Source organism: Dermacentor albipictus, chromosome 4 (genome assembly GCF_038994185.2).
Source record: "Dermacentor albipictus isolate Rhodes 1998 colony chromosome 4, USDA_Dalb.pri_finalv2, whole genome shotgun sequence".
In the NCBI taxonomy this organism is placed as follows: Eukaryota; Metazoa; Arthropoda; class Arachnida; order Ixodida; family Ixodidae; genus Dermacentor; species Dermacentor albipictus.
Window position 1 is genome coordinate 16,069,562 of NC_091824.1, and position 26,305 is coordinate 16,095,866.

A 26,305-nucleotide genomic window follows, 5' to 3' on the forward strand; every position below is an offset into this window, starting at 1 on the left:
AGCTGTCGGCAAATTTTGGCCGCCGGTGCTTCTGTGTGTCCACTTTCATTAATTAAAGAACTGCGGAGATTATATCAAAGATACGAGTATAATATGCAAGCTTGCGTGTAGTAAGCTCATGGCTCATAAGAAAGCTGAATAGTGCTGAATATTTTTATTTATATAGTTCCCAAAACATTTTTTTTTCGCTACCACACTATATTCTGTTTTTTCTCCTGTCAATGATAGTCCGAACAAGCAAAAAATGCCAGCCAGGAATACGTAGTTTAAGGAGGACTTTCAGTATTAAAGGGCCCCTGAAACGGTTCGGACAAAGTTTGTAAGAGCGTAGGGGACAGCTTAAGTAGAACATTGGCACCATAATTTAAGTCACGCGTTACGTATTAAGGGAGCTACAAGTGATTAAAAGTTACCCTCCTCCCTAGCCACGCTTTTCCTCCTCAACTCCTTCGCCGAGCCATCGGGGCTAAGCTCCGCCTTCACTGGTGCTGCGTCACGATGCGACATCACATCGTCAACTTCCGGCTGCGTTGGAGCCCGCCCCCGCCCGCGCGAAACCTCTCCGCAAGCCGCTTGGCCGTCGATCACCAGCGACAGCTACTGAAGTCGCGTGCGTTGCAATCGTTCTTTCGATAGTCATTCGCGTCATGGACACGGACCTTGAGGAACGGTTGCGCCGGATGAGCGAGGAGATGGGTTTCGACCCATATAGCGACACACCTTTTCGCAATCTGCTGCTCCACGCTGACGACGGTAGCAGCGATTCGCCACCACCAGACTCGCCGAGTTCCCCTGACGGCCCCGACGACGACAACGACCACCGGTAAGCGTAAATACAGAAATTGACTTTCGCTATTCGATACGTTTCTGTCGTCTCGGAGCTGTCTAGCTTGTAACAGGAAAAACAAAAACATTCAGGTTGTAATGTGTACTCTTTTTGCTATTCAAAAGGCGCAGCGCGACCGACTGAGACGGACAAAAAGAAACACAAAACAACGTTTTTTTGCTATTTCTGCATTCACGTTCGATCGTGCATTAACCGATTTCGTTGGGACGCTCTCTAGTTTATTTCGCTATGAATGTGTGGTATATATAACGACCGCCTCCGATGATTCGTTATGATGCAGGTGCGATTGCCAGCTTTGCGAGCACATGCCAACGGCCCTTGAGCAAGTGTGTTGCCGTGACGTGCCACAAGTGGTCGAAGAAAGTCCGGAGGCATGCATCACGCAACATGAAGAGTTCAGGAGCGTGTCCCTTAGCCCCGCGGTACTAGGAGCATTGTATTGGGAGCTGCAGGAGAATGGCGTTGCGGTCGACGGAGAAGTGCACAGGTAAAGTTACGGTCACAGTACCTGTGGAACTTGCCAGCGGACTCCGACTGCAACGTTGACCGCACCACTTTATACCCTTTCCTAGGAAGTATCGCTTTTTAGCGTACCGCCTCTTTACACGGTGGATTTGGAAGAGACTGGGGAGACGCAACAGGGTCGTGCTTCCTGCATGCGTCGTATCTGCCATCCGGAGACAGTTCCCTTCGGCCGAATACGTCGGCTTCAGATATCCACCTCTGTAGGCATGTTCAAGTATGACCGAGCTTATCAGATAATTGGTAGAAACTTAATTAATAGCATATTGTTTATGCCATCATTCGTGCATTCATAAACGTGGTTTCTTTCACATCACATTACCTTATTTGAGTAAGGATTCCTTTCGGTAGCACATATATGTATGTGCACACACACACACACACACACACACACACAAACACACACACACACACACACACACACTCTGCCATCAGAACCTGCTTGACGAACACTTATGTCGAAAGTAGTTCAGTTTCCATCAAATCTTTCTTTTCATCGCTACAGGGTCCTGTGCATGTGCCAAACCTCTCCCTCATATTTACATGTAGCTACACAATTTTCTTTCAGGCCAACTTAGAAATTGATACCACATGCAAACATCCACTACCGAAATGGCAACAAATATTGTGTGTGCACAGTTGGAAAGTGATGTGATTGCAGTCAAGAGGCCTGCACTAGTTCAATTATTTATTTATTTATTTTTGTGCTTGGATTTGCCCATACAGGTTATCCGGAGTTCGAACAAGTGGTGGGCCTTCCTGGCGTGGTCAAGTTTTTGATGCTGCCCAAGGAAAGGTGGCTGCCCGACTGCATTATACAGCCACGTAGTTTTCTTTGCTTGCGTGCTTGGAACAGAGTGGGGCACATTTGACCAGACAGGTTTTAGTGCATTGCGGGAGGGAACACATTTTATTGTGCTTGTATACCCTGCAGGAGAAATACATGAAAATAATAAGGCCTCTGTCCTGGGTAAGATGCAGGAGTGGCTTGAACAAAGGACCATGTGTCTATTGGCAAAATTCCGGCGAGCGGCCGAGTTGTTGGCCTAGTCTACCTAGATGGCACGCATGGGCCGTCTGAAGGCCTGGATAGCCTCTGAGAGATGTGGTCCAGTGTTACCTCCGAAGTAGATGTGGGACAGAAAGGGCAGGATGCAGGGGGTGCCCGCGCGTGACCTGTCCACGTGGCCTGAACAGCCGAAGTCAATGCAACGGCCGTGTGTATGCTCATGAGGTCGTCATGTGGTTGTGAAGGACTGACGTGACACAATAAAATTGACGAAAAAATGCTATTTATTTGGCAGGACAATATGTAGTCTCGGGTCACATGGTGCTCGCTGGGAAGTCTTGCTGGCCTAAATGTGGAACATGGCTGGTGAATATTCTGTTCCCACAAACAACAACAAAACAACCGCAGAGCAAGAAGTTCAGTTCAGATAACCTTGCCACAGTTTGCAGCCTTCCTCCTCAAATTTCTCATTATATGTTAGCCTGTTGCAAGGTCTCCTGATATGCGTGCCACAATGCGCAGTGGAGCTTGAATCTTCTGGAATTTCCATGGCACTCAGAAAGTCAGTTTCGACACCCGCAACGCTCGGTTCATCGCCTGCCGATGACTCATTCTCCACATGAGCAACCGTGCCCTATTCCTTGACCGTCATCTCCACTGAAGTTCTGCAGTCGGGATGTCTGCTATCTTAAATATATGTTGGCGGTTGAGACTGACACGCTTCCCACTCTCCATTTCTAGTACATAAGAATGCGTAACCACCTGCTCAAAAACAGGACATTCCTGGGCCATGGCCAATCCTCCAAAAACTGCACTGTGGCTCCTTCGTTCAGCACTGGCAGTTCATGATGTAGCTAAGGGCTTTGGGTGTGCCTCGTGACTATAGATTCTGGTGGTTCTCCAAAGTCCGATACGTATCCTCTCGGCCACTTTCCCATGAGAAGTACTGATGAGCAAGCCCATCTTCCAGGGGAGAGATGCAACACGAGAAGTGGTTGTTCTTGCTTTTTTTTTGACGGTATGCAATTGAGACCCGTGGTCTCGCTTCAGTTTTTAATATCCATGCACTCAAAATAATTGGACTTATGAGTATGATCGCATCAACAATGTGTGTCGTTTTCTTATGGGGAACGGTCAGAATTGGTTTAATGTGAGGATACCCAGCCTTGCATTGAAGCCATGGGTTAAATGAAAAACACTGTTTCATTCAGGAATTTGACCAGATTTCTCCTGAATGTTGGGACAAGGCTATAGGCTATTTTTTTGAGTATCGAGAAGGAACAGCCGTTGACTACTACCTTGGAAAATGACTGCTTGCAACTTGCCAACCCGAACCTATCTGAACCATCCATAGTCGTGCTAATAATTCATGGGATGACAAAGGCTCCTCAGCGCAAAGTTATTCCTAACAAGCATCTACGTCCCAAGTGCCTAATCTGCAACTGCTTCCGCCATGCTGGGTTCACTGCGCAAGCAGCCCAATCTTCAGACTCTGATAACGAAGGCAGTGATGCAGACGGGTCACCATCTGATAAGTTGCAGCCATGTGTGCAACCCTCTAGGAAAGTGGAGATGTGCCCGCCGATGTACATCAAAGCTGACTCATGCAAGGTGGTGCGTGAAGAACTGACAGACAAAGAGATGCTGAAAGCATCTGGGAAGACTGTTTTGTCGGACGAAGATGAAACAGCCACGCGACGTCGGCTCAGACCACTGACTACATCGCAGGTCATGGATGCGTTCGATACAATCAGGCATTGCATCGGGTCCCAGGACAATGAGGCAATGGCTCTGCTGGCGGCATGTAAGAGTCTCGTTATGCCATTGCCTGGCAAGTGCAAACAACCTAAGCCGACTGGTTTTTTAAACTAAAGCTTGCTTTTTGCGTCAGCGAGTCATGTGTCACCTATGTATTTTGTAATGTCACGACAATGAATTTCCACGACAAACTTTTTCGTGCTCCCCGCCAATGTCGTTGTAGCAGGATTCATCCGTATGACCAGTGGATTCACCGAGTGCAATGGGGCTTTGGTTTTGGCTATGACACCTTCCGCCTCCATTCGCTGCAACTCGGCACACATGGGTTTCATGAATGGTTGAGGCTCTCTCCTCGGGCGCACAGCCATTGGTTCAGTGCCTTCTCTTAAATTGATCGAGCATGCGTACTCGAAGTGCCCAGTGAACAGCTTCGAGAATTCGTCAGTGATCCGTTGCTTGGGGTTCTTGCAAGGTCGGAAATTGTGAACACACTGCACCAGTCCAAATGTTTTGCATGCAGCCAACCTTAGCAGCTCCGGTTTCCCTTTCTACATTACGGAAAAACTGGCATTGTGCATGAAGTCCGCTTGAAGCACCTACGTAACAGTACCCAAGTGCTGTGTGACACTTCTATATCTGTTGAGCAGGGTGTTTGACATAGACATACCATCGATTTCAATCTGGTATAGCGAGAATGGTGAGACATTCGCCTGAACTGATGCGTCCACTTGGACATGAAGTTTTTTTCGTCATCCTCTGCGCTCGGGAACCAGTCATGTGAGCTGTAGATGCCCGCTGTGTACACTGCCATATATTCGAAGTATTTTGGTATCCTTGTTTGGTTGGTCTACCCCTTGCACACTTCGGCACAAACTACAGCAAGCACCTAAGTGGCTTCATATTGGCAGATTCCACAAGTCTTTCCCCACACCAAGCACCATTTTAGTGGGTGCCTTCTCTCGCAGAACCCACAGTAATGCAGAGGTTTGGCTTTCTTTGTACTGTCTCGTCCCTTGTCGACATGGTCCCAAACACAAGTCTGGCTCAATGCGATCTCAACCACCTTGCACAAGTCAATGTCCCTTCTTAACATCAACGTCTTTGCATGCAACAAGAATGCTTTCCGCTTGCTGTCCGTGGTGCCACCGACAAGCTGGTCGTGCAACATGGAATCCTTCAGTTCACCAAAATTAGACGATTGTCCTTTCAGCTACACCTTGCATGAAGATTGTTCGAACAGTTACTCTCATGCTGCATCCAGGTGTGCGGAAGACGCTCGTTTCAAACGTTTTGTTACGTTGTGGTTCGCAGTACACATTGAATTGGTGAATGTGCATCATAGCCCTCCTGTTCAGCCAGTGTGAAATGAAAAGTATTGAAGACATCTATGGCTTCTTGACCTCCTGAGAGAAGTAATATGGCAGTATGCTTCTCCTTGGATTGTCCTGAGGCAAAAAAGGTGGCTTTAGACTCTACCCGTTTCTTAACGAAATATGTCACAACAATAGGGTAAAGCTGTGTATCCCTATTGTTATTACCATCAACAGTGATCGAAAATACTTGCTGTCTTAGGGCATCCAGCCATTTCCCAAACAATTTATGTCGTCTATGTTCACCCACTTGCGTAGCGTTTCGCTTCTTCGCACTTGGGGAACATCTTCCGGGAATGAAGTCCGGCATGATCGCTGACACTCAGCGGGATGTTGTGCAGTGGGATGTTGTGTTCAACTAAAAACGCCGTGAAGAGGCATTCTGCACGAATCACACCGAGGTAGTTGTCGCTGCACACAAAACTTGCTAGACTTGGCTGGCTGTATCCCTGATGCTTTTCCAAAGCAATGTGGACCTTGATGTCAGAATTGCCGCCATGCGAGATGTTCACATCACAGGCACACATGGTGCAGAATTCGAACTTGTCCCCTTTCTTCGAAGGCACGAAGCACAGAATTTCTGCTGTGTACGGTTTCAAAGACACTTGAAAGTACTGTCGGGGCTTGGCCCACCGTTGCATTGCGAAGCCACTACAGGTCGGAGTCGCACTGCGTCCGACGCGGCAGCTAGTCGCACATAAGGCGAGGCCAACATTACAGTGACTGAAGCTGACAGAAGTCCAAACGTGTGCGCCCGCGCGAACAAAGGCAACAGCATGGCAACAGGTTTGCAGAGGCGCTAGAGGTGCTATCGAGCTTTGGATATGGACTTGTGACCCCTCTAGTAGATCACAGAAGTCACTACAACCTTGCAGCAGCTAATAATGATACCACGCACACGTATTGCCCACTCATGGCGACGCAAGGTACCAGGGTGTAGTTTTATCACATTGTCACGTTTTTTAGCCGACGCAGTGGTCTGTAATTCTCCCTTGACATGCCAAGTCTTTCATGCTGCCCCAAGGAAAGGTGGCTTCCTGACTTCCTTTAGCCGAGTGGTTCTCTTCATGTGTGTGCTCTAAACAGATCAGTGCATACTTGACCATGCAAGCATTGGTTTCGATGAAATAAATCATTGCAACTGCATTACAGATGTGTGTGTACACTTGATTAGTGCTGTCATGTGGTCTCGAAAGCTATCTTGACAGGCGAAGTTTTTATGGCTGCCTGAGAGAATTTTAAGCTTTCCTATTTGACCAATTTCTGTCAGGTATTCGAACAATAAATGCAAAACCCGTCGCTGTTTTGAAGGGCCAGGCATTGGACCTAAGATGCTCGGTAACGTTAATGGTTCGAGGCAAATCATGTCCATTTGGTGCTAAAAAAATTGACTCTCGTCGCGGTACGCGGGGCATTCTAGTAATATGTGCTCAATTGTCTCTAAGTTGCGACAGTTATCACAGTATGGGTTAGTGGTAAGTCCTATGCGGTACAGATAATTGTTTGTGTATGCCACGTTCAGTCGAAGACGATGGTACAATGTCTCTAAGTATCGAGGAAGTGGTCGTGGAACTTTCGGTCTCATTTCTGGATCAATGTAACATAGGAAGTTGTCTTGGTGAAGTGGTAGATTCAAGATGCGGTCTTTTTCTTGAGAGGCATATTTTTTTGCCATGGTTGAAGCGTTGGCTTTTGTAAAATATGTTCTTCTGAATTTGCGGTATTGGAGTCCATTTGTGGCAGCTTCGTCCGCTCTTTCATTTCCCGAAATGCCGGCATGGCCGGGTATCCACTGCAACTTTATGCAATGCCCAGCAATCTTAGCCCTGTGGTGAAGATAAGCAATGTCAAATGCTGCTGGTTGATTATGGCAACGCTTGTGCCTGTTCCACATACTTTGTAGGGCTGCTTTTGAGTCTGTGAAAATCACCCATGTCTTTGGCGGCTGCTGTCGAAGTACATACACAAGGGCCTCCTTAATGCCATATAGCTCCGCTGAAATAGATGATGTCGCTCGCTCAAGACGAAACGAGAATCGTTGCCCTGTAGAGGGAACAAAAAGTCCGCATGATGAACGATGTGGAGTTGTAGAGCCATCTGTGAAAATGTGCGTTGCGGCTGCGTATTCTTTGTGCATATATTCTAAAGCTATCTGATAAGTCGCTGCTTGAGGCATTTTCTTTTTCGCACTGATTCCAGGTATGTATGGCACGATGTCCAGTGGGGACAGTGTCCATGGTGAAATGTTTCGCGGCATAATTTGTGACGCCTGAGCCGGAATCGAAATAGATATGCTTCCGACGGCCTGTCCAAAGCTAGATGTAGCACGGGTTCTAGAAATATCCTTTAAAAGTGATTCTTCGTATGAATGACGTGACGGAGGTGTATCTGAAGTGTCTCCTGCGAACATAGCACTTCCAGAGGCAGGCATCCAGCTTCTGCTACAGTCCCTGAGCGGGACGACCCTTTCGGAAGGCCAAGACATACGCGAAGGCAGTTGTTTTGTGCTGCCTCGAGTTTTCTCTTGCTTGTGGGAGACACTTTGTGCAGGATCGGGAGGTAACATCGTAGTGTTTCGTCGACGTAAGCCTTATGGAGGAGCACCATTGATCGACAGTTGCTGCCCCACTGTGATCCGGCTAAAAATCGGAATACGTGCGACGCCGAGGAAATCTTCTCACTCAATTTTTTCACTTGGGGCGACCATGTGAGGTTCCTATCGATCGTCACTCCAAGAAACCTTTGCGTCTTGACGTATGGAAGGGCGCGACCACCCAACACTAGTGGGTATTTTTCCATACATTTCCGCGTGAAAGCCATGGCAACGCTTTTGTCGGGGGACCATTTCAGACCCCTTGGATTTAGGTAGGCCGATATATTTGCTAGCGCTCTCTGGAGACGTTGTTGGGTGGTACTGCGGGAACGTGCCGCACTCCAAATGCAGATGTCGTCCGCATACAGTGTGATTTTGACGCCAGGGGGCACGTTTCTTTTCAGATAGATGAGGACAAAAATAATACCGGGCTTAAAACAGCTCCTTGTGACACTCCCTTCTCAACGGCATAAAGCACCGTGGGGCCATCAGGGGTACACATGAAAAGTTGGCGTCCTTGAAGATAGTCTGCAATCCATGCATAGAGCCGTCCTCCAAGACCAAGGGTTTCCAAAGCGTCAAGTATTGCTGTATGATAGATCGAATCATATGCTGCCTTAATGTCTAAAAATAATGCAGTAGGTATGTTTCCAGAGACCAATTCCTCTTCAATTGATGAAACCAAGGCAATGACATTATCAATTGTGGATCTATTTTGCCGGAAGCCATTCATTTCCTCCGGGTAAACTTTTGCAGTTTCCAGGAACCAATTTAGTCGTTTGTAGATCATTTTTTCGAATAGCTTCCCTACGCAGCTAAGCAGAAATATGGGTCTGAAGGAGGCGTAATTTGTTGGCTGCTTCGATGGTTTCAATATAGAAATGATTTTCGCAAGCTTCCATTCCGTAGGAACCTCTCCAGTTATCCATGAGGTGTAGTACTCCAGAAGGCGTAGGCGAGATGTGTGGCATAGATTTGCGAGCGCTTCATAACTCACGCCGTCATGGCCAGGTGATGATCGCTTGTTTACGTCGCTGATTGCTGCCATGAGCTCTTCGATGGTGAATGGTAATTCTAAGTCAGGAAGGGTAGCTCGAGGTGGACTAGGCTGACGACTTGCAATTTGCCGCAAAGGTTGTGCCCCGTTGGAAAGGAGCCTGCAGTACTGCTCTGCCACCTCTTTCAGGGATGCGTGCTCATGTAATGAGAGGGCGATAAAAGGATAAAGCTGTTGCGGCTCTTTGCGAATGCCTCTGACGACTCGCCAGATTTTGCTCAGCCGTTGTCGTATGTCCAGTGTCCCACAAAAGTCCCTCCACTTTTTTCGGTCCAGTTTGGTGAGGTAACGTCGTATATGTCTTTGTGCCCGTCGACAAGTTCTGAGGTCTTCGATATTCTTAGTACGTAGACCCTTCCTTTCGGCACGCCTTCGAATGGCACATAACCTTTCAAATTCCTCGTCGTTTGTAGGTACATTACAATGCTTAGTGGCAGAGCGGGTACTTTGTTTGAGGCAATGAGCTATTGTCAGTATTATTTCTGTATTCGTAGTCGAGGCTGTGATTCCTTTGTCTACGGCTGCTGTGTAAGCTTCCCAGTCTACCGACTTCAGTTTCACTTTTCTGGGCAACGTCCGAAAATGAAGGGCAGAGATTAGGATGGGGCAGTGATCACTACCTCGAGTCTCGAAATCTGTACACCATCCGAACATAGGGGCCACTTGACTTGATACGAATGTGACGTCAATGCAGCTAACAGTCGTCGGATTTTTCAGGTATGTTATGCTGCCATCGTTCAAGGGTTCTATATTGTATTTTGCAAAAAGCTTCGCCAGCTTGGCACCCCGAGCACATGTATGTGAACAGCCCCAGATCTCGTTATGTGCGTTGAAATCGCCACAAATAATATGTGGAGACTGAGCGTTTGTCAACAAGTTTTCCAATCTGGTCACGTCGAAAGGTGATCCTGGTTCCAAGTAGACGCCGATCAGGGTAAACACTTTGGATGCAATCACTGTGATTGCGCAAATATATTCGTTCTTGTCATGTGGTGTTACGTCAATCGCAGAGGCAGGTATGTCGTTTCGAAATCCAACGAGCAGTCGGCTAATTCCATTTTGTCGCCTTGAATGATGAAAATAATACCCCTTTTTCCTAATGTGCTCGTCGACGTGAGGCTCGGAAATGACTAAAAAAGGGAATCGGTACAGTCACTTAAGATGCTTAAAGTCTGCTAAGTTCAAGCGCAATCCGCGAGCGTTCCACTGGAATATAGTACATGTGCGGAAGTGTTTGTTGGTGGACACCGCTTGTGAGACGATTGTTGGCGAAGCCATCATTGCTACTGCGACCAATCACGGCTTTGCGCCGTGAAAGAAGACGACACTAGCGGTTCCAAAGCCAGGGCGGCCTCTACTTCACGGATGCTCTTAAACGATGGGCTGGCACGGAGAATAGCCTTGATTGCGGCGAACATCATGGGAATCAGCATACTTGATATCTCATTTGCAGTGCTACCATCTAACAACCTTTCTTGGTTCTTCCTGTTTTTCTGCTGCGACCTTGAGGACACTTATTGCTGTCGTGGGGTTGAAGTTATATCACTTGAGGGCTTTGATGGATTCATTGCAGTTGAAGGCCTTTGCTGGTTTTCTTTCACGACTGAGGCGTAGGACTTTTTCAAAGCCGTGTGGCTGTGTCGTGTTGCTTTTGGTTTGTAGATGTATACATCACATCCGGATGCGGCGGTGGTTCTCGTCATTTCCGTACTTTTCCTTGGATTTGCTCCACAGTCCGTGCAAGAGTGGCTGATTTCTTTTTAGGACACCCTCCATATGACGCAGCATGCTCAGCTACACAGTTTGCGCACCGAGGCTGGGAACGTGACGTACACTCCTTATGCGTATGTGGACCAGCGCATATCTTGCAGCGGATGGGGCCTTTACAATATTTCGCTATATGTCCGTGTCTTTGACATCGGAAACATTGAGTAGCAGACCCCATGTATTCCGTCACGGGAAAACTGCAGAATCCAAGCGACACTCGGTTTGGTAAAGGGGCGTCCTTAGAGAATTCCAGGATGAGCGAGCGTCTTCGGATTTCCGTTACTACGCCATCTTCGTTAGGGACGTAGAAAACTTGCCTTTTAGCAGATATGACTCCTTGTTCGCTCAAATACTCCTTGAGGTCGTCATCTGAGTACTCGACAGGAACGTCCTGTATCCTCCCATACGTGGCAGAGTAGGAGTATGGAACTCGAGCTTCTACAGGAATACCCGATAGATCTGTCACTGTGAGGAAACGATTGGCTGCGGGAAGTGTAGACCTGTCACCATGAGGCTTCCATCCTTGTTGAGACGGTGGCTGAGTATCTTTTCTTGGGCTCTTGTCACGACCGCAGAAGCCACAAGATTTGGGTTTACTTTCCATAAGCTGCTGTCAGGCTGAGTTGGCTTGAATATAACAGGAACACCTGCAGCTCTTTTTTTTTGTAAGAGACAACAGTGAAGGCTGTCTGATCCATCTCTTCGTTGTCTCCTGCAGATTCTCTTGTGTCGATGTTATCTTCACATAGCCTTTTCCTTGCTTGCTCATCTTCTCCGTGGTCTACAGAAGCAACGTGCTGACCTGATTGCTGATTGCTTGCGACGGATCCCATCATTAGGATTAGCCCAGTTCACACAAACAGTGGTTGGTGGCTGTCTAGGTGCCATTGCTTCGTGTTGATGCCGTGGGGAAGTGGGTGCCCCTTTGTTTGATGAGCTCCTGCTTTGATGGTCTTTCAAAACAATGCGACATATGGCATGGTGGAGTCTGCTCACAGCTCAGAAAGCTCTCCTTGTATGACGAATGTTCGCAGCGCTCCAGGACATCTTGCATAAGGTCATCAATGTAGCCTGCATATTGAAGAAATGCAGTATCGGTATGCAGTTCAGAGAAACCAAGTTGTGTGCCATTGTTGCCAACCACCTTTTCAATCTTTAGTGCTATTTCTTTTACTACTCTGCGACCATACATTAGAATTTACCTTTCTCAAATGCAAGAGCTAATTTGAATTAGTCCAGCAGTTGGCTAATGAGAAACGTTCGGAGAAGTAAGAGTTGACGCAAAGGTAAACCTTCCTATAAACGCGTGCATGTGTTGCACTCGTCCAAGCACAAATATCTCCCAATAGCCACAAAACTTGGTTGTCCATAGGATTAGCACCATGCGCATCTAGCTAGACAAAATTATACACAAATATTGGCTTTCCCTATAATCCTGCAAATTCCTGAGTAATTAAACAAAAAGCTGTACAGTACACACGTAGAGGTTAACTGTCATATTCGGCGTTCCTGCGAGTACAATTTTGCCAGATTTGGCACATCTTCAGAATTTCATTGGGTTTACTGCTATGATAATTAGAAATGGCACTGTAGGGCATAATACCCCACGTTTTATTGAAGAATTGGTTGACAACACTAGAGGCTTACAAAACAGTGAAAATGCTGAAAATATCCTATAATTGCCCTACGGTTGGCAACAATTTTGCACATGCGTGTTGGTATGTTACCATCTATCCAGAAATATTACGTACCATAGCTTGGATCCTCTTTCACTGTGGTCACAGTGAAGTGGCCTCGCCTCGCCTTGGAGGATTTAATTTTCCAACGCTGCTCTCCATCCCGAGTGAGTGCTTGGTGCCGTGCAGCATTCTCATTGAAGTGGAGCACAGCAAGCCTCGTCCTAATAAATGAGAAGTTTGAATTATACCCTCGTCTTATTTCTTAGATGTCGAAAAAAAAATTACCTCTCTTGCATTCCGTCCGCTGAGAAGGCATTGGACTTTGGAGCAAACCGATTGAGCACACTGTGGAAGGACTCCAACGAGAATGTTTGCACCTCGGGTGAGAGCCGGCGGATGTCTTTCACTAATCTCGTGTTGTCCACAATGCTCTTGAGACGAATAAATGCAGGCGATGCTGAAACAGATGTAAGAAATTAAACATATTTTCAGCTATTCATCTGAAGATGTGATGTCTGCACTGTAAGAAATGCTCTGTAGGGCACGAATGAATGCACAATAGTGCTTACTTGGCTTCAACCATTCCCTATCGTCAAGGGAGTCATGGAGGCACTTTTTGTAGGGTCCATCGTGGCCATCGTGTTTGTTGCAGACATGGTTGAGGAGGCTTCTCCACATGCTAACAACAAGCTCTTCATCGCCTTGGCCCATGGCAGCCACCCAGTAGAGGTGGTTTAGGATGCCCTGGATCCATGGTCTGAAAACTTGATGCTTGCAACTGGCAGCCAGGAGCTTTTTTTCAGACCTAGAATATGTGATGAAGGCTTGTGATTAGATGGTTTATTTACTGACACTTGTCGAAACGCAAGGATTGTTGCGCAAGTAAGAGGGTTGTTACTAATCAAGTAGCAGTGTCAAGTGCTGTATTGTCTGGTCTGTACCATAAAATACAATCTTTATGCAAATTTATTTTCTTTTTGAGAAGCTAACACACAGTCCTGTATGTCACCTGTTCTTTGAGTATACACATATTTTCAAAGATTGGTTGTGATAGACAGTGTTCCACCTTCTGAGATGCAATTTTGCAAGACAGGCATAATTTGCGCGATAAATCGCAAGGAACAGGTAGGGAATAAAAAAGGTTGAGTATTTTTAATTACTCACTTCACATCACTTTTTGCAATTGAGGAATTGAAGCAGAGCAATAGTGAAGTCATGGTTGCTAAATGGAAATCTTGAGACGACACTCCCTTTCAAGATATGCAGCCTCAAGGTGCGCCAAGAAATACATTAGTGTTCCATCTAGCAGTTCTTTCAAAGCGTCTGTCATACAGTTCGGGATTACTTTAGCCACAACACCAATGCATATTTTAGAGTATTATGTGTACAATATCACGTAAATGGCAATGCTCTTAGGATGCAAGTTAGGCAGACATCTAGGCATTGCGATCAAACATGCAATAAATCTCTGCCTCATCACGTAATCCTCCTGAATTTGCCGAACTGCGGCACATGCAATTCTTGTGGGTGCAATTACTTTAAAAATTGGCCTAAAATTTGTATGTGTGCTTACCTTTAGCAACATGCCAAACATCAAACCAGTGCTTTATGTCTGGCCTTTCCACACGGCAGTATCGGGTGACACCAGGGTGCCAGTCTGTGAAAAGATTGAAGCTTAGTAAGCAAGGAGGTTAGATAAAACTTCTGGAGTAGCAGTCCCTCACGTGAGTGAGTGCAGCTGCAGCGGTCATATTGCTAGAGGCAAAAGAGTGCGCATCCCCAGCATAGGTGGCTGTGACATATGTGCAGGAGTCAGTTTCACCTACAGTACCGCAATAAAATAAGAGAAGAAACATCTTTCAGATGTACACCACTTGGCAATTAGGTGTTGTGAAAAAACAAAGTTTCTGCATCCAGCTCTTGCTGCAGGCTTCGATAGAAGCAACCAGCCAGGTGCTTCTCCGTGTTGAATTACGAATAGTCTTTAATGCGATGCGACTGCTCAATAGTAACCCATGAGTACCTGCTGTTTGGCAAGGAACATCCTCGGCCACCTTTTGCAAAGAGCTAATACACTTTGCACCTGCAACTACTGACTATAGAACTTGTGAAAACAAGTCATTTTGGCACTAACATTTTTTATAGCGCCAAACTGTGATCAGTCATATTTTTTAACCACTGGATGACATGTAAACAAGAAAAGGTGCGAGGCAGTTGTGATAAAAATCATTTGACACCCACAACAGCAGCTTCCTTGCAGTAGTCACCCACCCGTGTCACTAAAAAATGCTGCCATGCTCACGGTTTCTTATTTCAGTACCAGCAAGTGTACTCTTAGCTCATTGCATGTCGCTATTCACAGCTAGCGCCACCAACCCTTGCGATAAGCCTCATCTCTTTCACAGCGAGTGTGGTGGAGTGTTATAAAAATTAATGTTTTTTTTATCATTCCTAGCTGTGCTACAAATAATTTGACCCTGCAGTAAGAAAGATATTGAGACTTAGGGGGCAGGGGAGGTTGCTATTTTGGAACTTCACAATATACATAGCTGGTCATCTGTTTTCAAGTTGATTACAACAGTGTTATCAAGATGCTCTAGTACACATAGCAGCACTGCCTACTGTTTCATATTGCATAACAAAAAATAAAGAACACAAACTCTGTACGGTACCTGTTGTCAGCGAACGTATCCTGATGCCCAGCTTCTCGACACCCACCAAGCACTTGGCAAGTCCTTTTTTTCCATGCAAACACTGTTAGGCACTTCGGGTGACTGCATAAATAAAGCAGATAGTTTCATAAGAATTCACACAATATGCTTACTAATAGCAGTTATATGGGTTTACCTCTCCAACTTGCACTTGTTCTGTGTGCAAAATGCAGCCATTCTGCACAGAAAGCATACTGTATGTCATGTACTTGGCACTGTAGCCTCGAGAGTCACATCGCCCGTCACCTGCCAGGTCGACTTGCAAGCCAGCAAGCTCATTGGCCACTTCAGCTTGCTTACGGTGGAAAAGCTGGAAAAGCAAGTGCATAACACACAATTTTTTGCACTGTTCCACAATATAAAGGTAGTACATTTCATAACTAGAAGCGCCAAATGCATCGCAAGAAAACTGCTACAGTTTTTCTACCCCAACAACTTCCTAATGTACTCTGGCTCCATTCAGTTGTGGCCATGTGCGAGTCACTACGAGCTAGAAAATGCACTATGGTAAAAATGTTCGCTGTCAATCTAATGAAACACACCAATGGTTTCGAAAATTCAACACCATGTACCACAGTTAGATGTTAGAATAAATTAGATGGGCCAGCTGGTTACAAAAATTATGCAGCATGATGTTTTGGTCCAACTTTAGATGGCCAGTTGAGATACACAGGGATAACGCCAGTGTTCGTCCTCAGTATCCTGTGTTGGGTCATCTCAATTTGCACAGCGAGATCACGTTCTATAATATCAGACTTGCTAGTCATGCAACAGCTGTTGATTGCGCATTACCTTGCTGGAGCATTATTCTACAAGCATGCATAAATCATGCTCCGGTTCTTTGTAAATGTGGTCAAGTAAGTGAACCTCATTTATGGCAGGCAGCAAGTAGGCCCTCTGGTAGTTGTAGAAGGTCCGTTCTGTGATGGTCTGCACGCCAATAGAATTTAGGCACCGCATTGTCGCAGCCACTGCACAGCCAGAAAATAGAACTCCTGCTGCTAGAAGAATGTTTCCAGTTCCAGCTCCACTCCCACGCACAATTGGCTGGCTCCTCCACTGGAGCAAGTGTTCGTTGTCACACCTGCCCTCCACTATGAGCAAAGTGCCCACAACCCTGGAACTGATGTTGCCCACAGCGTGGCCACAGACTTTGCAGGTGGTGAGCAATTCCCTGAGGCAGCTCTCAAAGACAATGAACTTCCGTTCAGTATGCCAGGGTTCTTCTACCTGTGCGGTGACTTCTGAACACTCGTGGTGAGCACTGCAAGCGAAAGGCATCATCGCAAAACATTTCAATACTTGTGCGTTCATGTCTATTTGGTATTGTACGACACACGGTGGTACCAGTTATTTTGCTGTCATTTTGCTCATTGTAAGATATGCAATCTAAAACCTGTCATTATTATCCATCCTATTTATGAAATAGAGCATAGTTGCAGGCTTCTCGAGAGAATTCTGCTGCATTTCTACATGTATAGCAATTTTCACACCCATAGCACTAAGTTGTACTCACTCTAGCCCATTGTATCAGAGCTTGAGTGTCGTGCCTCTTTGAGAGCTATGAAGGGTAGACCTATGAAGACTTGGGTATGTTGGTAGTTCATGTTGGGTGTGTTGGTACTTCTCGCACCTGCAAGAAATACTTGCTCATTAAGCTATCTGAAGGCTCTCATAAAATTATAATTGTGATGTTTGCTTTCCATTTAACATTTTTGCTTGCTTGCGTTACTTCTTGAGTTAGTATGTTTCTAATGTTCCTGACCTTCACCGATATGCTCTCGCACTAACCCGCTTGTTTTGCTATTGTTTCTAGAATAACTAGATTTGTTCACTGAATATGTAGAACCTTTCTTATAGTTTGTTCTTGCATGTATTTCATGCAGTTAGCATTCAGGGGACACTTCATGCACTGTTATGCAAAACTGTGAGAGGTTAATTTATTTTGTCATGAGTCTGCTGAAGTTTAATGCACATCATACCTGCAGAAGCTCTCGCTGAATGATGGCAGATAGCTAGCGTCAACATTAGCTGCTGGCTTGTCTTCATCACCTGCACAAGAGTCATCCACTTCCATTGGCAGAGGTGTTGAACCACGGAGAGGCCTGAAATCAGCCGGGATCAATGGTAGTGAGGCAACTTGTATTGGAGTCTCTGTTTGGCATTCAGGGGATGCAGCTTCACGGTCATTCTGCACTGCAGTTCGTGTGGTGGAGGGACCCTCGGTCTGTGTGGCTACGGAAACCATAACTTTTGTGGTCATGTGCACCTGCGTGGCTGGATTAAAACAGGTTGGGTAAGCAAAACATGGTTGAGTGATAACGTGCCTAATTTCTTATCTGTAATGAACATTATTTGTTGTTATTCTGCTACCATGCAAATTCTGTCAATAAAGTACAACTCTGCACCTGTGCATAGAATGTGCATTGTTTCTGACTTGTTTGGTCAGCTTACCAACAGAGCGGCATTCTGGTGTTGTCTGAATTTCCACTGTTCTTGTGGCCTTCCTTGTGGCTGTCTGGCACACACATCTCTGCACGTGCTCCTAATATGTGGTGGATAACAATAAACACGTACATGGAAACTCAGTATCTTCTTACATGCACATTGCAAACATCACACTGCATTTCATGCATCATACAGTGTGGTGCACCAAATACATCACAATGCATTTCATCACCACACTGGCGTTTTTTTCTTCCTTCTTTTTTTGCTATTAAAATATGCCCATGCAAGGCGAGTTGCCTTCGAATTGCGAGTAATTCAGTTTAAGTACGTTAGAAATGCCCGTGGTGCTTATGTAAGTGACTGCGGGATATGAAGTTAGCTTCTGTACAATTATCTTCTGGAGTACCCAAAATAAATTTTCACATCTGTGGCGAGAGCCGCAGCAGTTGAACTGCCCTGTCCTAGGCCGTCCTGCTGCACAGTGAGCAGCTGCACATGAGTAGCGCCCGCATGTGGTACATTTACGTGCTTTTATTCACTTGTTTCAGTACTATATGTTGTACAAGTTCAGAGTACTTACCTGGCTGGCGGAGGTTTTCAAGACAATGACACTCTCCGCCACGCTTTCCCGAGGTGGTGTATGACGCTGCAAGAAATTAAATCAGCGACTTGTTTCACAGCGCACCACATGAAGGATACCGTTTGCATTGCACTGCTTTCATTTCATTCGTATCGGCACATTCGCAATACAGTTCCGTTTTCTTCGCGTGCTTTGCGCTTGCTAAAAATGCGTGAAGGCCCGTAACATGCACTGTCACAGCTACATTACACGCTTGACCACCCTCTGAAACATGAACTTTACAATTATTTATAGAACGCCGAGCTCTTGCCGCTCGACATGCTACAACCTAGCAGACTGGTCGCTGTATACCTGGAGGCCGCGAGCTCTATTATTTGCTAGGGTAGATCTATTTGCGCTCATTCTATAGGAAATATGCCATTTGATATACACTGCGGTAGTGTCCAAAGAGCATAGTTCCGATATCGTGCCCGACAAGCAGCAAACGACCTATATTGCTCGTGAACTTACCTTTGCAACGGGAAGGAACAAAGACGGTAGGGCCTCGTCTCTGAGACTAAATCTGTGCGTGCCGACTCCCAATCGCTGCATGAGCACGGTATTGTAGTTGTAATCCTCCGGCGTAAAGTGGCGGCCGCAAACACGCAAATCCTGACGCCGATCGGTTACCGATAGTCCGATGCGCTGCAGCCACTCTGCTCGTATGCTGCCTTGCAGAGGGACACGATTTCGCAATTTCACATCTTTCCAGTCGTTACGTCTGCAGCCCACAACGCAACAAGGGTGATTCATCGTGCTCACGAAAAGACTGATCGACACTGACGGCGGAGCTCTCGTCAAAGACTGCGCACGTTGTAACACAAGCAGACGACACTTGCTGTCTGCCGGAAGTGCTCAAGTGTACTAAAAAAACTATTCTTGTGTATTCTCTTTAAGTTATTTTCTTTTTACAAAAACAAAATTACTAACATTCCAACTATTACGAGCATCATTTGTTCACCATAAAGTTGGAAAAATTATCGACCACGCGCCCTGGTCAGCCAATCAGATAGCTCGCCCATGTGACATAATATGGGTTATTTGCATCATATGGGTAGGGGCGGATTAAAATTCCTCCGAGCAGTGCGCGGCGATCGACAGCGATGTGCATTTTTAAAACCTTATAATAAATTACACGCTTTACGCAGAGCACTTAGATGTGTCAATTAATGATCAGAAGGACCTACTCTAACGAATCAGTACGTTTGTAGAAAATCGCCAAAATCGTTTCAGGGGCCCTTTAACGAACCGGGAAATGTTGTATGCAAGCCGTTGGTTGCTGAAATGCCCCCCCCCCCCTTGATATTCACGCCTACTTCTTCCAAGCCTAACAACTTGAATACTTCTCCTAAACGTGCAGTGAACAATGTTTCACACATGGACCTCCTCCTTATAAATTCAATACGAAATTATGGTGTGATGTTTTCCAAAATACAAGTATACTTCTTTAGTTATAGGCGTCCATCTTGAACACCTTTCTCTTCTTTCGGCGCGTGTCTCCAGTCTGGCTGTCTTTGCCGGAAGGCCTCATCCTTTGTAGCTAGTTTTAATCCCTCCTCGGATGATAGAGCACGACTTTTTCAACTGTTGCTATTTCAGTTTTTTTCATTCCACCCTAAATAGTTAAGCAACCTTAAGATGCCTTGCTATCGGAGAGCCTTCATCGAAGAACAGGGACCTGAGTAGATTTACTTCGGTCCGTCCAAGCTTCCTCGAGCGAAGTCTCTTCCCCTGCTTCCCCAGGCACTTTTGGGTTATGTCGCTGATCGTAGAGCTTTCTTTCTGGGTTCTTTATATATATTCTCACGCAACTTCCAATGAAAAGTACACATGGCGTAGCCTACCCTCATAGGTCCAGTTGTAGAAGTCTCAGGTGCTTTCGGAAGTCTCCAGCCAGGTTTCTGGATCCTCCGACGAAGCTCCATGGAAGCTAGGTGGCTGCCTGGGTTGTTCAAGCACAACGGGGGACGCTAGGGCTGTCACTGTGGTTGTTGACTTGGCCGCGATGTTCCTCGTCGTTTCGGGCAAAAGTCCGCGCTCCGGGGGCAGTCCTTGCAGTCTGCGGCGAGCTCACTGGTCCTTGGCGACGGTGGCGTTCCCCTCGGATGTCGGACATGGATCGCGGCTTAGCGGGGGCGTTCAGTACATGAAGGCACTAGCACCTCCACCAGATGTCACATAGTAGTGACCGTCAAGAACACAGCTGTGAAACTGTGAATGATGAAACGGACTTTTTATTCGGCGTACTTATGCCCACAAAATCAAGTTGCACTCAAAGAACAACGACAGCGGGGAACACAGTCGGCGATCGTCGAAAAACAGATTTGTGGGGCTCGCGCGCGGGCTTTTGTGCATGAGTCATCGAAGGTTCCAGAATATTCGCTGGTGCCCACTGTTTTCGAGAAAGCACTACATAATTCCCGTCGCGCATGCATGAGATCAGATTACACAAGGTTCAGTGACAACAGACAGCGGATAGAACCTTCGATAACATTCGAGATACTTTCGATGCATGCAGGCGCGTTCTGCGCTTTGCGATACCATTTCTTAGACGGTGAAACGCGGTCACCCGAGACAGATAGACAAGTGCACGTGTCTATTACACACACACATATATATATATACACAAGACAAAGGGTTTCGCGCCAGACCCGAACGTATAACATTCAAAAAAGAAATACGAAGGCCGGTCCTTCGGCCGAAACGTCAGTAAAACCATATGCCATAACGTTCGTCTTTCTTCTTGTTTTCCGTGTGCTATATATATATATATATATATATATATATATATATATATATATATATATATATATATATATATATATATATATATATATAAAGAAAAAGGGAGTACGACGTACGTTCAATTATCACAGTATATTTCACTGATGTTGCGACTGCATGGTGGACTCTTTGTCAAAGTCACCAGCCGTAATGTCAGTGAAATATATTGCGCTAATTCAACGTACGTCCTACTGGCCGCTCTTTGATGGCCGCTCTTTTGATGTAGTGACCGACCATCATGCGCTTTGTTAGCTTTCGAAATTAAAAGACCCATCTGGCCGCCTCACTCGCTCTGCCCTGCAAATCCAGGAGTACGACATACGCTTGGTGTATCGTTCCGGGCAAAAGCATTCCGACGCTGACGCTCTTTCCCGCTCTCCACTCTCGCTAGAGGCCACTCATGAGTCCCCCTGTGAGCGCACGTTGTCGTCTCTTTACTTTGACGCTATTGCTGCCAAACAACACTATGACCCCTGGATTGCATCCCTTTTCGACCTTCTCTCGGATACCTCAATAGTTCCAGCCTCTCGAACACTTCGGCGCCAAGCTCCTCCTTTAGCGATCCGTGATCAGCTTCTGTACCAACGCAACTATGCGCCAAAGGGACGCACGTGCTTGCTCATTATCTCGAGTTTGATATCAGAGATCTGTTCCTCTTTCCACTTGGACCCCCAGTGTGGCAACGCAGGAGTTTTCAAGACGTAGGAGCAATTTCGGCACCGCTACTACTGGCGGGGGATGCACACATTCGTTCGGAACTTCGTCGGCTGTTGCCGGGAATGTCAGCAACGGAAATCTCCGCCGCAACTCCCAGCCGGTGAACTCCAACCCCTGCTATACCCACCTCAACCTTCTGATCATGTCGGTGTCAATTTATATGGTCCACTTCCTTTGTCTACGTCCGGCAACCGGTGGATTATAGTGGATTATAGGTGGATTATAGGTGCCTTGTATGACTTTAGCCTCGCCACGTGAACGATGTCACTTGCAGCCCACGATGACGCTGACAGGTCGGCGGGGATGACTTCATACGTGACATCGGTCACTTGTCGCACCACACGGTATGGGCCAGTGTAGCACGACAGCAGCTTTTCGGAAAGGCCCACACGTCGAATGGGTGACCAGAGAAGCACCAGAGAACCCGAAGTAAAGTGCACGTCCTGATGGTGGCTACCATACAGGCGTCTCTGATGCTTCTGTGAGGCCTCGAGACGGGTTCGGACGAGCTGGCGCGCGTGGTCGATGTGTGCGATCACGTCGCGGGCGTATTCAGTGGTTGAACGTGTGGCCGAGGGCAACAAAATGTTCAAGGGTTCTCGGCCATATAGGAGATAGAATGGTGAATAGCTTGCGGTGTCGTGAGGCGATGAATTATACGCGAACGTCACATATGCTAAGTGAAGATCCCAGTCGTGGTGGTCGGACGCAACGTACTTTGAAAGCATGTCGGTGATGGTCCGGTTGAGGCGCTCCGTGAGGCCGTTGGTCTGTGGGTGGTAGGACGTGCTGAACTTGTGCTTTGTCGAGCAGGAGCGGAGGATATCCTCGACGACTGCCGACAGAAAGCTGCGGCCACGGTCAGTGAGTAATTGGCGCGGAGCACCGTGCACTAAAATGATATGTCATAGAGCAGAAAGTCAGCAACGTCAGTAGCACAGCTTGTCGGAAGGGCTCTGGTGATTGCGTACCGCGTAGCATAATCACTAGCCATGGCGACCCATTTATTTGCGGAGCCCGAGAGAAGAAACGGTCCAAGAAGGTCTAGATCCAACACGGAAAAAGGGTTCCGGTGGGATGTCGATCGGCTGGAGGCATCCAGCTGGAGGTGTGGAGGGCTTCTTCCGGCACTGACAGGGCTCTTCTTCATTACAATATATATATATATATATATATATATATATATATATATATATATATATATATATATATATATATATATATATACTGACCGACAGCGATATCTGCATTGTAACAGCAGCCATGTCAAGCATTGCAAAACGAGCATTCCCTACAGCCAAGCTATCCGGTTCAACAGAATTTGTTCAGACAATAGTGAATTCACTCGCAACTGTAACCAGCTTCGTGACGCACTAACCGTACAGAGATACCCCTCACAAATAATTGACGATGCCCTTAAACGGGCCGACTGTCTCGACCGGAAGGAACTCATCTGCACGGACAGGCGATCGGCGCCGATTTCACGAACTAACCTTATCCTAACACACTCTGCATCTTTTCTTAACGTGTTCCACATTCTCAGGAAGCATTATAACTTACTAATACAAAGCGACCGTCTTAAACACATTTTCACGGAATCGCCAAGGGTTGTTTATCGTCGCTCTGGAAACCTGCGTGACCTAGTAACCTGTTCCAAGACTAAATCGATTGCTCCTGCTGGTTGTCATCCCTGCAATAAGCCCCGTTGTAAAGTTTGTACACACATGACCACATCAAAGACTGCTAGAAGCACTACATCCAATTTTTCTGTTAAAATCAACGGCGACTTCACTTGCGACAGCGCTAACGTCATCTATCTGCTTGAATGTTCAGTGTGCCATATGCAGTATATCGGTCAGACCGAAACATCCTTTCGTGTCAGATTCGATAACCACAAATCACACGTTAACAGCTTGCCACACCTGCCATTACCTAACATGTTCGACTGCCAGGTCATACGTTTGACAATATCAGTGTAACCATAATACAATCAGGTTTCAAATCGCACCATGATCGAGAGGTACGAGAATCCTTTCTCATCCACAAATTTAACACTGTGTCATCCGGTATTAACGAGAGCGTAGGAAAAGTGTCGTGCCTTTCTGCCATATCTTGATGTCCCTGTCCCTGTAAAGAATTGACAAAGCATGCCAAATCAGTTTTGCCATATCGCAATCGATATCATGCTGTACTTCATGTACAATCATCATTACACGTGAATGATATTTAATGCATATCATTTATCGTGCTTAAGTTATATTTGCTGCTGTACTTTCTTTATTTATTTTTATTTTTTTATTATTATTATTATTTGCAAGTGTACACATGCATGTACTACAGATTACGCCCACGTGCGCATGCCCATAAAAGCGGCTGCGCGCTTGCATGTATGTTTATTCTGACGAAGGCCATGCCACGGCCGAAACGTTACAAACATTAAAGATGCAATTTTCGTAAGTGTGCACCTTCGTTTCTAAATCTACGTATGCACCGGACCTACAGAACTTCTCGTTGAATTATATATATATATATATATATATATATATATATATATATATTACATTCTTCATTACAATATATATATATACATATTGTCGCGAAGCACTCTGAGCAGCGTTCGCGACTAGAACGTTGGAGCAGCGAGAGGTAGTGTAGCCGACCGAGCACCGAAACAAGGTTGTTCTTTCTCGTCGTCGTTGTCTCTCTCCTAGCCGCAGCCCCACTGCTCCCAATTTTACAGTACAGTTATCTCCCCCGCGGAAAAGGAAGCCGTCCCGGTGACCTACAGGTAGGACAGCACAGGCGGATCATAGTAGGGCTTGAGACGCTGGGCATGCACAATTTCGCGTCCACGGCGTCGATGATCCAAAGGTAGCTCGAGGGGTTCCACAATATAGTTGACTGGAGACGTTTGTTTGATCACGCGGTATGGGCCTTGGTACTTCGACGCGAGTTTCGGTGACAGTCCAGTGGTAGAGGCTGGAGCCCAAAGCCACACTAGCGAGCCAGGAGCATAGGATACAGGAGCATTGGAACTTTCTCGATGGTGCTTCTGGCGTTGCTGGGCTTCTGACGTAAATATACGGGAAAGCTTGCGACACTCTTCTGCGTGTGCAGCAGCTTCGGATAGGGTAGTTGTTTCCGTGGAGTCAGGGCGGTACGGAAGGATAGTATCCATTGTGGAAAAAGGTTCGCGCCCGTACAAGAGAAAGAAGGGCGAAAATCCCGTGGTAGTCTGCGTGGCGGTGTTGTAAGCGTAGGTCAGAAAAGGTAGAACATGGTCCCATTTGGTTTGGTCGGATGCAACGTACATGGCCAGCATGTCACCAAGAGTGCGATTAAAGCGCTCGGTCATGCCATTAGTCTGCGGATGATACGCAGTAGTGGTGCGATGAATGATGCGGCATTCTTTGAGTAGAGCCTCGATGACGTCGGAGAGGAAGACGCGGCCTCTGTCACTGAGTAATTCCCTGGGAGCTCCGTGGCGAAGGATGATGTGGCGCAGGAGAAACCAGGCGACATCACGTGCAGAAGCGCTGGACAAAGGGGAAGTTTCCGCATAGCGCGTAAGATGGTCGATGGCCACGATTACCCAGCGATTGCCATCTGATGTGGTTGGCAGAGGTCCATAAATGTCGATGCCTACTCGATCAAAAGCACGTGCTGGGCAAGGCAAAGGCTGCAATGGGGTGGTTGAGCGACGAGGGGGATCTTGACGGCGTTGGCAAGCCAAACAGGAGCGAACATAATGATGGATGAATCGATACATCCCCCGCCAGTAGTAACGAAGGCGTAGACGCGCGTATGTCTTCAGTACCCCTGCATGCGCGCACTGGGGATCGTCGTGGAACGCTGCGCAAATATCCGAACGCAGGTGTCGCGGGATGACAAGCAACCATTTGCGGCCGTCCGGGAGGTAGTTGCGACGGTACAGGAGCCCGTCGCGAATGGAGAAGTGATGTGCCTGGCGACGTAATGCGCGATTGTTAGTGGGTGTCGATGGGCTGGACAAAAAACGCAACATGGACACAATCCATGGGTCTTTCTTCTGCTCCAGAAGAATGTCCGTGGCAGCAAGGGAAGACTCGGACAATGAGGCTTTCGGGAAGCTAGCCTCGTCTGTTAGTGGCGAACGAGACAAGGCATCCGCATCCGAATGTTTTCGGCCAGAACGATACAGTACGCGAATGTCATGCTCCTGCAGTCGAAGGGCCCATCGAGCAAGACGGCCGGACGGTTCTTTTAAGGATGACAGCCAGCACAGCGAATGGTGATCAGTTATGACGTGAAACGGGCGGCCATAAAGATACGGACAGAATTTGGTTATGGCCCAAATTATAGCGAGGCATTCCTTTTCTGTTACAGAATAGTTCGATTCAGGTTTAGTGAGTGCACGACTGGCAAAGGCAACGACGTACTCATCG

At 46.7% G+C, this 26,305-nt stretch overlaps 1 long non-coding RNA gene across 1 annotated transcript; it reads left to right on the top strand.

Moving 5' to 3' along the window:
- The first annotated feature begins 681 nt into the window (after window positions 1-681).
- Window positions 682-3,019, top strand: LOC139059597 (uncharacterized). The gene is made up of 3 exons (XR_011514225.1): window positions 682-823; window positions 1,128-1,334; window positions 2,096-3,019. It is a non-coding gene; the product is annotated as an uncharacterized lncRNA (long non-coding RNA).
- The last annotated feature ends 23,286 nt before the right edge of the window (window positions 3,020-26,305 follow it).